This window comes from Nipponia nippon, unplaced genomic scaffold (genome assembly GCF_047370975.1).
Source record: "Nipponia nippon isolate SJK-2023a ecotype South Korea unplaced genomic scaffold, ASM4737097v1 scaffold_5, whole genome shotgun sequence".
NCBI classification, from domain to species: Eukaryota; Metazoa; Chordata; class Aves; order Pelecaniformes; family Threskiornithidae; genus Nipponia; species Nipponia nippon.
In genome coordinates, this window is record NW_028262369.1 from 68,081,761 (window position 1) to 68,099,451 (window position 17,691).

The window sequence follows — 17,691 nt, forward strand, 5'->3', positions numbered from 1 at the left end:
CTGCCAAATTCTCAAAGTCTTGTTATTTCCTCCCCACTCAGCTTTCTGAACAATTGCTGATCAGGTTATGTTAGCATGAAGACTGACTCCCTGTCTTTTGCCCTCAGGAGATCATTGACTTTTGAGACAAATGCTGTTTCTGTGCTGTTTTGCAGTGCAACACAAGTGGTGTTTAAAAACAATAAATGGAAAAATTTGCAGTAATTTTGATCCACCCCGCCCTCCCCTGCAAAAATCACATTTCTCTGCATTGATGTTTTGGATTACAATTAAAACTCTCAGCAATACCCTCTGAAAAACAGCCTTCTGCTGCTTTGCTGTTCACCGTAGCTGGGGCTTGTACACTGCACATATCTCTGTGCTCAACAGTTAAAAGTTTTGTGCAGCAATTTGAAGTGTCCTCTTGTGAAAACAGCAGCTCTGGTTTTCGAACTAGAGCACTAGCATAATATTGTTTTTACTAGCTCAAGGTTCAATTTCAATATAATAATAAATAAATAAAAACCCTGTTCAAACAGCTCCTTAAAAATACAGTAGTTTAAAAAAGAAACTGCATAGACAGCAACTATTCCTATTGAGGGAAGTGACTATAGGCCATGCAGTCTCTCCCTCCTGTAAATGAGGAAGAGGAGGAAGAGCGAAATGACAAGAATCAGACACTGCTGTCCTGAATGATGAAGTTGGCACTCAACGTCATGTAAGTGGCCTGATCTGTTCTGTAACATGTGCGTGCTGCTCTCAGGAAGGGGGTGCATGCAGTAGTTTGAAGTGCATCATGGCTGGCAGTTCATTTTCTGATTCACTGCTGTTTAGAAGCTGCATAATCAAGTCCGGTTTTTTCCTTCTAATTAGTGATAGCCGTGATACTGTTAGTATATTCTGAGATAATGGAACCAAAATTTGTATACTTTTGGTTTAGGGTAAGAAGCGTAGATTACGTTAAAACCGAAGCGCCCTTGGAAAAAACAGCAATGAATTCTTGTCATTCTTATGCTATGAATTTGACACACCCTGTAATATATGTAATGTTATCCCGGAATCACATTGTCCAAACTAAGTACTTTTCGGTCATTTGAGATAAAGTTAAGTAAAACTCTGTGAGCTGGTTTTGGGATGAGAATTTCCCAGAATCTAGCCTCTGCTTCACATGGGAATTCAGCAACGAGCCAGCCCAACAAAGGTGCTTGTGAGCCAGGGAGCCCAAAGCAGTCTCTTTTCAAGTAACTGGCTTGCCTAAAATATTCTTATTCCAAGCTTCCTTGCAAATTATTAGTAAGTATTGACTTTAGTTTTAGCTTGTATTTAGTTTTAAGAAACAATGTCTTGAAGCTGCTATGTTCAACTTCCTTCTTTTCATTATACATATTGATTTGCCAAAGGATATTATATTGTGAGAAACTTATTCTCAGAGCTTCAGTGAACTGGAAATTTGACAGATTACAGGCTTCCAAACTTCAGATTTCACTTGCAATTAATCCAGTGGATTTCCCTCTCATATATTTAACATTTAATTAATAGAAAAGTAGTTCTGAAAATGTGAATGAAATTACAGCGTTTACCCAGTTACAAAGACTTACACTAAACTAGCTGCAAAAAATAGAGAAAGATGATTCTTCTGAAGTAAGTACTGTTCAAAGTAAGGCTATGATTCAAACAACTGTGTTAAGGTACTAGGTTTAGGTAACTAAATAAGTGGTCTGATAGCCAAAAGCTACTCACTTTAATATATGAACAGGGTGAAGCACCTTCATGGGTGATTTTTTTTTTTCTTCTAAGAAATAGCTAAGAAACCTCAGCAGTAACTTAGACTGAAAAATTATTCAGAAGTTATACAGATACACTCTTCACATATTTAGAGAAAGCCACCTGTTGGAAGCAGTTCCACAAGCAGACACATTTACTGAGAGATGGCACCATGATTAAATGAAAAAATAAGTATCAGTTCACTCCCAAGAGCTTGAATTTTGTCCCCACCTGTCCAAAAGGCAGTAGTATTTGTTTTCTTTTTCAATTAATTTTCAGCCTTGAATTACATCACTGTATGCTTGTGGAGCATTTGGGTATGGATTCAATAATGTTAACTTGTTACGAAGAACAGCGTTCGCGGTTTGACATTTTATTTTAAATATCCTTGGAATACACTGCTTTACCAACAAAAGGCATGAACTCAAACTCGTATGTTTTTCTTGAAGAAGGCCACAAAAATTTTGCTAGAGCTATCATAGAGGCTCATCTGAGTTTACCCTTTGTGTATATGGGAATGAATTTTTAGTTATATTTATAAAGTGGGAGGTAAGGGATAAGAGAAGGGAAGGTTATCTGAGAAGGGTGGAAACATGTAAATAGTGTGAGTGAAATCAAGCATTTTCAAGCATAACTTTTTTTTCTTCTTTTTTTCTCCCCCCTTCCCAGTTTCAGTGTTGACAAAACTGGCATTAAGTTTGTCTCAAACTGGTTTGCATCCCCTGAATTTGACAACCCGCTAGTTACCTCAGCAAAGTTAGTCCAACCCAGCCATTACAGAAATGGCTTTATTTTCTCTCTGCTTGTTTACTGGCATTCCTACCCTTGAGTCTTCTCAGAGCTCTCTCAATCCTCTAATATACACCAAATACATCACCTGACATGTCAGCAAAGACGCATGACCACATCCCCTCTTCCACAAGCAGTCTCACTAGTCCCGTGCTCGCCTGAGGAAATGCTTTAAAACTTCTCTTCCTTTTCTTATGGATACTGGGATTTAGTCATCACTGTGTTACTCTATCCTTCTACTGCTATAGCTTGCTCTCAGTGGAGTTACTACTGGTTTACAGCAACAGGCATCAAGTGAGGTTGCTAAGTCATGCAGCTGAAAAATAGCAGTGAAACAGGCCTCCCCATTTCTCTGCCTCTCTCCCCACCTTCTAGCTGTGCAACATCCACATGGTCTGTCTCTCCATGTAATTTCACTGGTATTCAGCTCTGATTTTCACATTTCTTGTCATTTAGACCACATTCTATTTGTCCCTATGCTTCATCTTTTTGTGTGTCAGCTGAAGTTTACCCTCTTTGTAGCTGTTTATGGTTAAATTCACACTCATACTTGTGTCGTTAAAACTGTAATTACCATCCAACTGTGCAAAGCATTTTGGGGCGGCAATATGGAAAATAAAGCTGCAGCACCTAGTAGTATTGTCAAATGATTGTAGTTAAAAATTTGGAAATTGGAATGTTTCCTAATGTCATTCATATTCCTCCTGGTGCCTCCTTATTTATTTTCTGTAGAAATGGGGGGAGTTACCATGCTTTTACATTGTGGAATACAGGTAAAACAAATACAAAAATGTAAATTATGGGGAAAAACCCCAACAACTTCAGTACATGCCAACATTTCAAAGCCAAAGTCATGTATTTTTAACATGTATACTTGTATTACTTAGCTAAGTCTAGGTCATATATAGACTGCCAATCACCAAACTAGTGGTTAAAAATTGGCAGGGACTGACATAAAAGATACTGACCTTCATTTCCTTACTTTAATCTGCTCATTGATTCCTTCAAATTATGTCAGGGACAGTATCATTAAATTTTTCCGTTCTGTTTGAGAAGAGGGCGTAAAACAAATTCCTCAGCATGTAAAGAGATTGCATTAAAGTCAATATTTCCTCTTTGGTGAGGTGGGTCAGTTTTGGAATCGATCCAGTTTGCTGTCATAGGTGTAAGCCTTTAAAGGAATTTTCAGTTTACCCCACCCAGCCAGCTAACAGAGCTTTGTTTAATGTTTTGAACCCTGCCTGGCTCCAGCAGAGAATATCCCTTATTTATTGATACAGAGCTCTTTGTGGATGTGACCACAAGTTCTTTGTGCTCAGCAATCTCATCCCAGTCATGTGCTGCTGACTGGCCTTTCCCTCCCATCATGACATTTTTACTGTGTTATCCTAAAAAAAAAAATAAATCTTATAACCCTATGAGATATGTCAATTAATCCAAAACCTATGCTCTGCTTGCTTGTTACAAGAAGTGAAAGGCTGAAGAGGAAAAGGCGGGGCAGAGCAGTATAAACTATGCATGTGACAAATCGTACAACACAGCGTGCAGTCTGGGTCATATCCCAGATGAAGATGAGATCTTTCTGCAACCAGTGCATACAGGTGTTTTCAACAGGCAGGAAGGAAGGGAGAAAAATAAACCAACCCAAGTCTGCAAGAGAGGAAGGAGGCTGTGACACACTATCCTTGCTTTTTAATATCTTCCATTTTGAATTTTATCCTAGCCTTGCTACCAGCAAATCCCGTCTGTCTCAGGTCTAATGAAAGGGTTTTGGGCTGCTTTAGACAGTAGGAGTGGCAAGTTGTGTTTAAAACAAATAATAACAAAACAAAGGGAGACTCATTTAATAAAGTAAACTTTGCCCAGCAAGAGTTTTCCTGCGGATAAGCCATACTAGCATTTGCTAGCTTTGCAAAATTAACCAAAGGTCTATGAGTCATATTGGCTTTTTTCCATATTGCAGAAAAAAGCTTTGTGTGAAACAAATACTTCAGTTGTTGCTACAACATCACGCCCTTTTGCTTATGTCCTTTGATGTTTATGTAACCTTAAGTCTAGAGCCAATGAAAAAGGTTTTAATTTTTTTCACTAAAAATGTCCACTTGTGTTTAAAAAAAAAAAACAAAAAAAAAAACAACCAAAAAGCCTAGCCCTTTCCCACAAAGAGACAAACTCAAAAACTTCTGAAACAAAGACCTTTAAAACCTGTATCTTGTTTTGGCAAGTTAAAAAAAAAAATCATGAGCTTCTGTTTAAACTAATTTCCTGTCAATATTTACACTAATACCATATTTAAAATTATGGAGACTGTGTCATTGACATCAGTACTTTTGCTTCAAAACCTACACATATGCCCATGTGTGTATATATACTGTATATATACTGTCTGAACAGGGGAGTATGTACATGTTGTTGCAAGAGAAGGGTGAGAATTTTTTTTTTTTTTTTTAAAAAGCTCAGATGAATTTCCCTTTCTCTCCCATCTTATGAGTAAAGAAACTTTTAAATTATACTTTCTAGTTGGTGCAAAACTAGCCAGATCTACTTTGAATTATCATTGGAATTTATACAGTTGAAACCAATTAGAACTAACTAAACAAATCTGCCAAGCAAAGGCTTAAACAGGATCGCCCAGTTTAGCAGGAATGTGAACAAATATAGGCTCTACTAAAAGTACCGTTTTTATATACAGCCTTGGAGTTAAATAAACTTTTGCTTTAAATTCATCACAAACAAGCCAAGTAGTCCTGAGGCAGTGAAATCCCCCAGAAGACATCGCTACCTATTTCCAAGCAAGAGCTTTAATCACAGAACCACTACTTGCTTGTAGTGATACTTAAGCTCACCCTGATGCTTAAACACCTTTACTTACGTCCTTGCAACAAGCAAAGTTTTTGCTGCTTCAGCACCCGATCTCAGTGCCCTCTTATATAGCCTGGGAATGAGTACATACCAAACCACTGTACCAAATAGTGAAGGTACAAGTAAATCTGTACGATACAACTAACCGCATATGGTTATATATTAAGTACATCAGCAAATTCAAAGCAGAAGAGACAACTGGCAACGGGTCATATTTTGAGATCCTGATTAGGAAATTATGTAATGAGGAAAGAAAACGTTTTCTATATGATTTCCTGATATTTCACTTCAGCAGCTCTTGTTAGTGCACTTCTGAGCAAAGCCTCCTGTAGTAAAGCTCTTTCACTCCTAAGGAATTTGGTAAAATCTCTCTGCTTGGCAAGTCGGCATCGACAATAGCTGTGCCCTGTTAGCCATTCTTTACCTCCTCGAGGTTAATTCTGCCCCTTGCAATCTCCATTAATCTCTTCAGCAAGCTGAATAATACTTGTTGGCCATTGTCAAATAAGAAATGGCATTTCTGACTTTTGATTCAGGCTCTTAGAATGAATGAAAGGCAAGGACAGAAGCTAGAACAATGTTTTAAAGAACAGGAAAGAAAATATACATGTAATATATACACCACAAGCCCAGATATGTTGGCATTCAAACTGCCCTACATTCTGATTAAGTCTTTGAACAAGACGCTTTCAAATAAAGGAGGAAGTTGATGTTTCAAGCCATCATCTTGGCTTTTTCTTGAGACACCAATATTTCAAAAGTAAGAAAATTAAGTTGCGTTCTTCAACCAAAACAGCTGAATTTGCCAGAGACTTGTGCTTTAGGGGGTAAATTAACAGTGAGGAAAAACTTGCTTCTAAACAAACTACTTTTGTGTATACTTATATATGTCAGTCTTCTATCCCTCACATGCAATTGGGTTGTTACAAGCAAGGACAGGAAGAGAAATCAGCATATGAGATCTGTGAAACTCTGTCCAATCTCACACATCTTCTCTTTAGGCCTGCATCTCAAAACTGAAGTGTGACGCTATATCCTGTTTCTTCCTTCACCATCTTCTGTGCCAACACAGCTAGCTGACCTAAGTAAGGGTCTACTGACCAAATTCATCAGGTCCATGGGGGACTGGAAAGGGGTCATAGCACTGTACTGGAGTTGCAGATGTGCCTCTAGACAGGATCCCATCTCGAGACGAGCCCTGCTAGAAGGCACAGTCTGCTTTTGCAGCTTGATATCCCAGGCCCTTCCGTATTACTTGATAGGATGTATTTCCTTCCTGCAGCGCCATGTACGAGCATGTACCGTGCAGCATTACTCAAAAAGTAAGTGCCCTGTGAAAGGAGAAGGAAAAAAAAAAAAGACAGTGCTGTTCTAAAAGTATAGTAACATATCATTCTGTTTGAAGCTTGAAAAGTCAATCTGGATTTGTTGCATGGATTTGTGTTATCTCGAGCTATCAGCACTCTTGCAGTGCTGGCTACCTTGTTCTGTTGTATCCGTTTCCCTGCAGCATAGAAAGTTGTTCCACACGCTTTACAGGGAAGCATACTTCTCAGCTGCATTCTTTTCATAGTAATGCCTGATTTAATAGTTTTTGTTCTGGCTTTCTGAAGCTGAGGTATAGAAACTCATACTTTCTTAAGTACTGAGGTGCAGGCAGTTCTTGTACTAAAATATATGGTTAAAACTACCTAGAAGTAACATAACTGCAAGATACGATGTATAACTATAGGGAAAATATTCTAGATACAAAAAAGCTTTTCAATGTATCAAGAGAAAGCCATCAGCAGACTAACTGGGCAGGTTATAGGTAACTCAAAATAAAAATGAGACTCATTTCTTACCAGGAAAGGATACTCTATCTTATAGTGCTGGCAGGCCTACTAACGGTCCCTTCTGGCTTTAAAATACAGATATATGTTAGTGTGTAACAGCTGGAGAGGCGGACTCCTGCACAGAGAAGCCACTAATACAGAGATTTTTTTTTATTGGTATACCTTGTTTGGGTGAATCTCTGGAAAGTAGCATCAGTACCTCCACAATAAGGCAAAGTTGTCTTCATAAAAGTTTCCTTACCCACTTACCTAAATTTTCTCAGTTTTCTAAATACAGTAAAACTAGTACAAAATCAATCAATCCTGAAATTTTAAAGGACCTTTCTGTATTAAACATCTTAATTTCAATTCATCCATTGTAGTGCTCTTACTGGAGTTCTTGATTTTGTTTTTTTAATGAGATATTTTACATTATTTGAATTTTACTCAGAAAAGCTACAAACCCCATATGTTCTCTTTTATTGCTGTGTACAATTCACTCAGAATAAACTCTGAAGGAAGAAGATACAAAACTTTACATTTTTTACATTATTTGCACTCAGTAGTTTTCTTTCTTGACCAATCAGCAACACAAATCAGTCACGCCTAGTGATCAACAGTGTGCGTATTGTGGTAGGTGTCTAATGACCAACGTCAGAATCAGATGCATATTTTATTTGCTGTGCAAAAATTCTGAGAGATAAAGGACCTGCTCTGAGGCAGAAATCATTCAAATCGCACAAATGATCTGGTGCAACAGTCTGGTATAGGACCTCATAATCACTTTAACAGTCCCTAAAACTTGACCTGAGCAGAGGTTGTCAAATTTTTGGACTAATATGGTTTGTATTCTAGTGATTGATTTGGTAAGATATTTGGAAAAAAAAAAAAAATGAGGGAGGGAATGTAGATGTTATTTTTCCCCTCAAAATAAATACTAAAGAAAGAAAAAGGTGTTGGAAGAGATTTGAAATTAGAAAGTCTGTCACTGAGACATGAAAATGATGGAAAAAAAAAAAAGGAGTGATTGGAAAAGTTCAGTAAAGATTCAGCATCACACACCAAAAGATTGGTGTAGCATAACACACAAAGATGATGTGGTCTTAGGTCCAGAACTGTTTGATAGGTCTACATGTCTTTATCAGTTTGTTACATTATCTACATTATAATGAATATTCATCTTATCTAGAAAAGTTTACTCTGTTTTTCTTTCGCACTGTGACTTCAGTTTTATGCTTACGTGTTTTGAGTCTTACAGATACCACCTTTCTTTTGGTTTCTAAACAAATCCTATTAATCCTTTATAGTATTTTAAACTGGTTTTGTTTTCTAGGGATATATCACCACGCAAAAATTCACATAAGGACTTTGGGAGGCTATTGGGGTGGATAACCATGGGGTAGGTCCTGGATTGAGACAGGAGTATGGATAGGATTGGATTCTGGCTCTGCCAGGCCAGACTTAGGGTAGTGCTGGTGAGAATCATCTGGTTTAATAAAGGGACAAGTTCAGAAATTGTTAGGTGAATTAGTTCAATTCAGTAATATAAAGATCTAAAAGAAAAATGCATATCTGCTTAACAAACAGGGGAGGTTGGTTTGCTTGTAGATTGAAGCTTTCTATGGAAACATCAGTTATTTTTGGAGCAAAATGTGGTGAAAATTGTATGCAAATTTCTCAGAAAGAAAAATGAAACAGCCTAAAACTTATTGGGAATGTTCCTACAACTGCACTTCAGCCTTTGGGCATACTTTCTATAAATAACCATTACAAAATAAGCTGGTTTATTTTAAAATAGTAGTTGATGTGAAGGACTGCTATATATTGTAGGTCTTACATTATAAAGCGTATGTCTACTGATCCTCGGTGTTGTTCTAGTAAAGGTTTTAATTTACATAAGGTATTACTTTTTTTTTTTAGTTCCACAGCTGCTGCATAGGAATCAAATGTATCGTGATGAGGGGCCTGACCTCGAAGAGGGGATGCTTATTATCTAGATAAACAGGTTTTGCTTTTACTTCATGAGTAAGCCTGACAGGATCTTCTAGAGTTAAAGAAATGTGAGGTAATACGCATCTCGTCCTCGGAAAGGTACCTCGGTACGAAAGCCAAGCTCTGCCCATGAAGTACCCCTTTATCCCTGAAAGGCCCCTTCTTCCCATGCCATCGGGAGCCCAGACAGCTCCGCGCCTGCAGACGCGGCCGCGAAGGCCGGGCCGGGCCCCGACTCCAGCGGCAGGCCCGGCCCCGCGCCGAGGGGCCGGCTGTGCGCCGCCGGGGGCCCAGGGCGCCCTCCGCCCCAGCGCCGCCGCTCTCCCTCCCTCCGTTCCGCCGGGGCACGGGCGGCGGCGCCGCTTGCCCCCCACCGCCTCCCGCCCGCGGGACCGCGAGGCTCTCGGCCGCGGGCTCGCCCGGCCCCCGCGGCCGCTGTGCGACAGCCTGCGCCAGAGCAGATGGCGCAGGCGGCGCAGCTACCGCCGGCGCTGCCCAGAGCCGTGGGCCCGCCGCCCTCCTGCCCCGGGGCTGCCTCCCGCTCCCGGCCCCGATCGCTTGAGTGATGAGCGCAAGGCGCCGCAAGGAGGGGAGGGGGAGTGCGGGGCGGGGGGGCAGACGCTCGCTACGCCATTTTCGTAGTCCGTGGTGGAGCTGGGGAGGGGGGAGCGCAGCGGCGCGGGGGGAGAGGAGGAAATGGCTCCGCATTGGGTAAGGCGGGCTGCGGGGACGCGTGTGTAGTCCATCCGCAGGGTGCGTAGGGGTGAGCGGGGAGCACGCGCCGGGGCTTGGCGTAGCCGTGGTTGGTGAATAGCGCATCGGCGGCGGCGGCAGGAGCTGCAGGAGGAGGAGGAGGAGGCGCCGCGGCGGTTTGGTACCGAGCGGAGAGGGAGATGCACACGGCACTCGAGTGAGGTAGCTATAAAACCCCATTTGTTTACATTCCCTCCCCCACAACGGCCGGCGCTGCGGTGAGGGTGGCGGCCGGCCCCGGGCTGGCGGCGGCGGCGGCGGGGGGGGGGGGGCGGCAAGGGTTGCGGACGAGGAGAAGGAGCCGGTGGCGATCGGCAGTAACGGACACCACCTTCCCCGGGATGCGGAGCGGCTTGCGGGGGACACGGCGGCGCGGCCGCCTCATCACGTGGCGGCGGCGAGACCCGCCGCTGGGGCTGGGGCTGCGGCGGGTGGGCGAGGGAGGCCGGCGGGGGTCGGGGGGGGGGGCGGCGGTCGGGGGGCCGTGCCCGGCCTCCCCCCCCCCCCCGAGGCAGCGGAGCACGAGGCGCCGCCGCGGCCCTGGCGCATCCCCCCACCCCCCTTCCTCCGCTTGAATCGACCATGCGGCAGGTAAATCCTCCCCGCCCCCCTCGAGGGGACTGGGACGTGGCGGCGGGGCTGCAGCTGCCCGGGCCGCTTTGGGCGGAGAGAGAGAAGGGGGGCGGCAGGATGCGGCGGGGGGCGCCGCGGGCTCCCGCTGCGAGCGGGGGGCCGGCGGCCCGGGCTGCCGCCGGCTGGGCTCCGGCCGGGGCGGCTTCCGTCGCCTCCCGCGCCCCGCTTGCACGTAGCGCTCGGCCGCGTCGGCCCTTCCATTTCCCTCTCGCACCCTTCCTGTTGTCAGCGCGGTTTGGGAGTGCCCCGTCCCCGCGGAGCCGTCTCTGCGCGGCCACGTGGAGGCCCCGAGCGTAGGCAGGAGGTGCCGTCCCTGCCCGCCTGGCCCGGGGTGTGCGGAGGGGGCGAGCCTCGCCGGTGCGCCTGTGGGGGACTCCCGGAGTGTTTTGCCGTATTTGTGCGGGGGCAATATGGTGATGGCGGATGATGAACAAGCCACGCGATTAAATCTGGCTTGGCTTGAAGCCCCTAGTTAGCGTTAACAGCTGCAGGAATTGCACTCAGGCTGTAACCTGCACACAACCTTAAACAAAGGTAAGAGAGGGTCAGGAGATCTTGTCACTGGCTGAAGTATACCATACACAGAAATCGTGAGCGAAAGGAATTGCTTTACTGTTGATTTATTTCTACTGCTTATGCTGCATCCTTGGAAACATACACTTAACGTTGAAACTTCCGAATAAAATCACTCTCCAAAATCTTTAGTTATCTTTGTCTTTTCTGGGGGGCTTCTGTAGAAGCATTCATACCTGCTAGCTCTTAAACTCCAGCCTCTGAGCAAGAGTTGCCCAAGTTAGAAACAATTCTGGTTACTAGCACTCTAAACACTGTATGTCTTTAAGTAACAATCACGAGTTTTTTTTATTGAGATAGGATGTCATACCATAATATTGAGGGAACCTGTGATACATGAAGCCTGATAACAGCATTGAGAGACGCACGCTGGAAGGCCTGATTAGTTTTCAGAAATGTGGAAGCAATTGCTGTTTGGTTAACAAAAGTAATCACTGGGGTGTTGCAACTGGTATGTTCTAATGTCCCTTTGGGTAGTAGTAACTGATACAATGACATAAAAATAGAAGACTATTTCTGTACAAAATAGGTATGCTGTTAGGTTTTAAAAGTTCTATTTTAACAGCACACACACTCGGATTTTCCTTCACTTAAGAATGTGCTTTCCATTAGGTGCATAGGGAAACTGGTAATCTGTGTGGACTGGTGAGGCATACTGCACTTATTAATGGATACTTCTGAGGCTAATACTCTGGTATGATAACACAAGAAAATAACGTGAAAAAGTTCTGTGGTGCCCAAGAGCATCGAGTCCAGTGTGACTGTAGACTTTCCTAATCAGATTTTTGTTCTAAAGCAACAGTTAAAATAGAATTGATGGTATTGTCTTGCAGCGCTTTTTAAACTGCTTTCAACACTTGAGGAAAAAAGTATGCAGCTATGCAATCTGTTTCTAAAAGAGAATAGGGCGTGTATATAGACTGTGAATTAATTGTGTCTTTTTTTATGAGATTAATGGTGGCAGTTCCATGTGGGAATGTGTCTTAGTGTCTACAGAAGGTGGATGTAGAAGGATCGTACACAACTGCCTATCTGTTGTAGGCAACATGAAAGAGATTCTGACTACGTAAAAAAAAAATCTCCAAACCAATGAGGTTTGTGTTAATTAATATTCCTTGCTTTCATGTAGGTGTTCGTACTTTCCAGGTTGGCATAAATAAAAATGAGGTACTAAGTTTGAGTATGTATCCAAACAGTCATAAAATGGGCAATTACAGAAAAGTGGTTTAAAATGGCGCAAGTATGCTCACAGGCTTAGCTGTCTTAATATTTGTTTCTCCCATTACAAAACAAAAAAAAAAATCTAGTGAAATTGGATCATCAGGGTAATTCAGGCATGTTCCAGAAAATTTACTTCACATGAAAAAGCACGGATGCTGGTGCTGACCTTCGTCTACTACGGTGCTTGGAAATACTAATTTTTAATTAGTGATCTCAAACTAAGATTTATGTGACATTGTAACAATATCCAGCTTCTACACTTGTATCATGAAAAGTTAGCAGGAGAGCATTGAGTGCATATGTTACTTAGGCCTTACATGCTAATAAACCATTCCTTTTGAATATTCAGTAGGAAACCTTAGTAAGATACGTACTTTTCGTGTAGTTTGACTTACACAAATAAAATAAATGTATGCACATGGGAAAATTAATATATCCAACCTGGCATAGATTTCCTTTGTGGTCTTCACTAAGTCAAGCAACTGTAATTTAGATACTTGTATTCATAATACGTTTTCTGCAAAGCAATGGCTGATTCAGGTAGGAAGAAACTTTAAGTAGTGCCCAGATCACATGGACTTCAAGGTTGGGTGTACGTAGACGCAAAGGAAGTATGCTTGGACTTGTTTGCTTTGGCTGTGCAGTTTTAATGTCGTTTGATCATGATTGTGCCTATTGTAATGGCTTTGTTATTCCTGTCTCTGTCACAGTTTTTACAGAAGTGGAAGTTTATTTGAACATATGATGGGCGCTTGATAAATCAGTCTGGATTTGGAAACAGTTACATGTTTCATCAGGTGGAATTACTGAATTAAAATTACACAAGCTACTTAAAAGCTAAACTCCGTGACAGTTTTCCTCTAAGATTCAGTCCTTAACTGTGGCGAAACTTAGTGGAAAGATCGTGGCATCTTTACAAACCATTCTACAGAATCTGGGATGGACAGGCGTGTGTCATGTAACTGCGTGTGTCAACAATGAAAATGATACCAGAACAAGAAAACCTCATTCCATTTTCTTCACAGTTTGACTATCGACTGTCAGAACGTTTGCTATTTTATAGCATGTTATTAGAATTGTCAAATGAACATATCCTGACTTTTTTCTTAACACGTTTAAAAATGTCAATAGAAGTTTCAAAGAGGGAAAGCTTAATCACAGTTCTGCTGTTCCTTGTGTAGGTATGCTTTTCACAGAATTGATCTTTAGGTGCCCAGAGAGTTCTGTGAATGCTAAGAACTTATACCTTTGAAGAAGCAATTTCTGTTCTCCTAATGTGAAGAAAATTGATATAACTTAGGCTTTTCTGTGGCAGTCCAACTTAATTTAGGAGCAATTATTTAAAACAATTTTATCATATGAAAAATATTCATCTTTGGGGGTGGGCTACTGAAGTTAAATGAGAACTAGTAATGTTAGCTTGCTAATAAAGGCCTGAATGCAGATGTTACCTGATGCAGAAAGAATTTAGATTGTTTTTAGGTCATTCTTAAATTGCAGCCGAGATATTATCTGAAATACACCTAATAAAGTCTGGCAAGGAATTGTGTACCAATTGGGCAAAGCTAATAAAAACAAATGTTTTTTTTTTTAAGTTTCAAAAACTGATTGAAATGCTGGAAACCTTGTGCTGCCTACATTGTAATCTCCTAAAGGAAAGAAAGGTATGCGCTGCATCCGTCCACCTATTCGTAATATTTTATGTGCTACTGCATGAGTGCCATTTCTCCAGGTTTTTTGATGTAATAGAAAGTAAAGAGGAGTGATGAAGTTAAAAAATAATTGTTTGAAATCACTTTTGTTTTGTTACCTCTTGTGATAATTCAACCCTGTACAGGTTTTAATACCCAGAAAGCTGGGTATGGAAACCAGCATGAAAGACTGGGAAGATGATGGTTTCCTGATGGCAGTCTCAAAAGCTTATGAGAAGAAGGGATGTTGAAATTTTATGTAGGGTGTTGTACCCATGCTGGAGAACATGGTTCATTACAATGGAAATGTTTTCATCTTCTATGTGTCATATTGTGCTGCCTCATCTTCTCTCTTTCCATTTTCTGACTTCTTTGTCTGTTGCTGCAGAGGAGGAATGACTCAGCTGCTGTCTTTTCTCTCTCAGCTGCTGATTACCTAGGAGCTTCATTCTCATCTGGCTATCACCTTTTCTATAGCTTGCTGCTTTCCAAAGCAGTAGGATGAAAGTGAGGAAAATCTGCTGGTTTTACTAATGCAAAATTAGACTGCTACTAAAGTGGATAGACCTATTACAGAATTTATACTGCGTTGTGTATTGGAGAGCCTGAATGTAGGTATATTTGTCTGTTACTGCTGCTCTGAACAACATGAACAGAGTAAGAAAGATTCCTGAACGGACCTTGAACATCAGCAAAATGAGCCTAGCAAGCTATGGATCAGTTTGCTTGTGTTTATTAGAAATTTTTTGCAGTGAAAATTAATAAAATTAATCTCCAGGGTTTTTTTTGGGGGGGTTGGTTTTGGTTTGGTTTGTTTATTTGGTTGGTTGGTTGGTTTGGTTTGAAGAGCAGTCCTAAGATAAATCTCATTTTTACTTGTGAGGAATGTATCTGTAGTCTTATGATGAAGTTTGATATAGAAACCACCCTTCTTTTTCTTCTGTGTTGACAGTCACATCATCTCAGTATTAAACACAGTATCAAGTATGTACAAAATGTGGAATATTAACTAGGGAGAAGTTAGCACTCTATAGCTTCTGAACTGCTAAGAGGTACAGAAAATTGTATTCTGTAAGCATTTGATTTGGTGCTTAAGTGACAGAGACTTATGTTTGTAGTCATTGATGCTAGGTAGCTAAATCGATCTGGAATTGAGATAAAGTCTGCACAATAAGTTCATGAATAACTATGATCATGTCTGAAACTCATTAATCAAATCAAATCCTGTGAAAGTATTCCTGTGGTTAGTCTTTTTGCAAGATAAAATGCATATGTGACATAAAAAGCTCTTCAGGTTAAGAATGTAGGAAGGAAGTTTTATGCAAGATTGCAGGATTTGCATAAAATTATAAATATACTCCTTAACTCCATGTTTCTGCATGTAGGTTATAAACATATAGAAATAGTTTCCAATCACAGTTCCTAGTAAAGACCACTATAATAAAACGTGCATTCCAGATAGGTGCTGTCATACAGCTTATATACAAGATAGAGATCTCAAGATTACCTGGCATGTACCACATTCATAAAGTGATCTTTGTGCATTTTTGTTACAGCTGCATTTTTATTACTGCAGTGTGATGATTATTAATGGACAAAAATAATACCTTGAATTCTGAAGGGTAACTGTAAATGATAATTTATTTACAGCTGGTGATTGGATATCTATAAATAGTTCCTCTTTTAACCAAGTTAATTGCTGATGATAGTGTGCGGCCATACTTATCTTGGAGTGTCAAAGCAAAACAAGGGAAAAATACATGTAATCTCCAAGGTAGTATCCTCGAATAGGTGTTACTCAGTGTGTTTCTTGATGTGGATTTTTTTTGAGTAATATGTGTATCTTTGTTAATGTTGATTTGCATTTTAAGTGGGACTGACTAGCATGGTATCCCAGGATGACTGGTTCTAACGTTGTTCACGATAGTAACCATATGTCATCTGTACAACTGAAAATTGAGTTTAACTCACCTTGCAAAGTAACTAATAATACCACAACTGAGTGTTTACTATAAGGGGGAATAGTGAGCAGGTATGCATCTAAATCTGACTAAGTCTTATTTTGCCACTGTAGGCACTACTTCATTCAGTCCAGAAGAGCTTCTTTACCATCAAGTGGAATATCATACTCCATGTTTTAACTGATGGTTATATTACTTTTCAAGGTTCTATGCAATTTCTGTAATCCATTCCTGTAAAGAAAGACCTCTTTCCATCAGGGCTCCACTACCTTGATAAGTACTCTGACTCCGTGAAATGTAAACGGTATAATTTAGGCCATATTTATTGGCTAGTTCTGTTTGCAGAACATAGAAGCATTTTATTTATTGGTGACCTGAATGTCCATCTGTAGAAGACAATATCTCGGCCTAAAAGTACAATTCTAAATTGTACTAGCTTACATTAAAACTTAAAAAATATGCTACTTGGCTGCAGTTCAAATAACATGGTAGCCTTGCATTGCTACGTTTTTATGCTAAATATAAAATACTCCCATTCGTTTGATGTTTGATATGATATGTAAACAGGATAGACTTTCCGTCATTCCTGTTCTGAACTGCATATTGAGGCAACTGTCTAGCAGAGGCATTGTACTATATTAACAGTGCTTGAATTGTCCAGTTGCTCTCAAGACTTGTACCAAATATTCAGTAAATATACAGTAGTTACAGCAGGATGTATATACAAAATGTAGCTTTTTATTGCAATATTCCCATAGCTAATTTCTTAATGCTTGTAATATATTCTAGACTTTTATTTTGTTTGCATGTTATCGAAGAAAACCAGCCTAAATTGCTTCCCATGCTAAATTTTTTTTTTTTTTTACACAGTTACTGTCTTTGTACTACAGGTAAGAGATTTGAGTTTTGTAAAGTGTGTAGTCTATGCATCTGCATCTTGCAGAATAAGGTACAGAGTCCCAGCAGAAGTTCATTTCTAGTGGCTCTGGGCAAAAATTCTCTTGCTGGCATTTGCTAACTATGTATGTTCAACAGTAGGGAGAGGAATGTGAGGATTTTATGCTGACTCTTAAAAGAATGGATTAGGATGAGATGCTTTAATAAGAATGCAGCAACTATAGCAAATTATTATTACTTCTGTTTTCTACGTATCAAACTGTGCTTCAAATTAATTGCAATAAACAGTCATGCTAGGCGATACAAAAATACTTTCACTGTCTTTGAAGACTATATTTTGGTTTGTATTACCCATAGAAGCTGCTGTTTTGTCAGTACTAAGTGGCTGCATTTGTCTAATGAGAGAGTGTATTATTATGGTACTTTTTAGCCTTTGATGCATAGCAACACCTCTCATAGTTTAATTGCAGTATAGTTTTAAGCCAAGAACCCGTTAAAAATGTATGAATTTAATATTTTAATTTTTTTTTTTGTTAATTGGACTATGGACAAATCAAAGTGGTGTTTTGGAATGAGACAATGTACTGTTGTGGAGTTCTTAAAATAGTAATAACATTGAAAAAGACAAATTGCCACTTCTTTAGGGAAAATTCTGAGAGTTTCTACAAATAAATGCATTTACTGGAATTTTCTCTCACTGTAGCTTAATTGTTAACAATAAATTCAGTATGTGGACATGAAAGGCAAAGGATTAATTACATT

At 40.6% G+C, this 17,691-nt stretch overlaps 1 protein-coding gene across 2 annotated transcripts in view; it reads left to right on the plus strand.

The window, feature by feature from the left end:
* Positions 1 to 583: 583 nt before the first annotated feature.
* Positions 584 to 17,691, plus strand: part of SLC39A10 (solute carrier family 39 member 10) — a 52,757-nt gene continuing 35,649 nt past the window's right edge. Inside the window, exon 1 of one of the 2 annotated variants that reach the window (XM_087731023.1) lies at positions 584 to 697. The gene's annotated coding sequence lies outside the window, so the exon portion shown is untranslated. Of the gene's footprint in view, positions 698 to 9,991; positions 10,116 to 17,691 lie in introns of those variants that run through there. The other variant, XM_087731022.1, reaches the window with a different exon arrangement.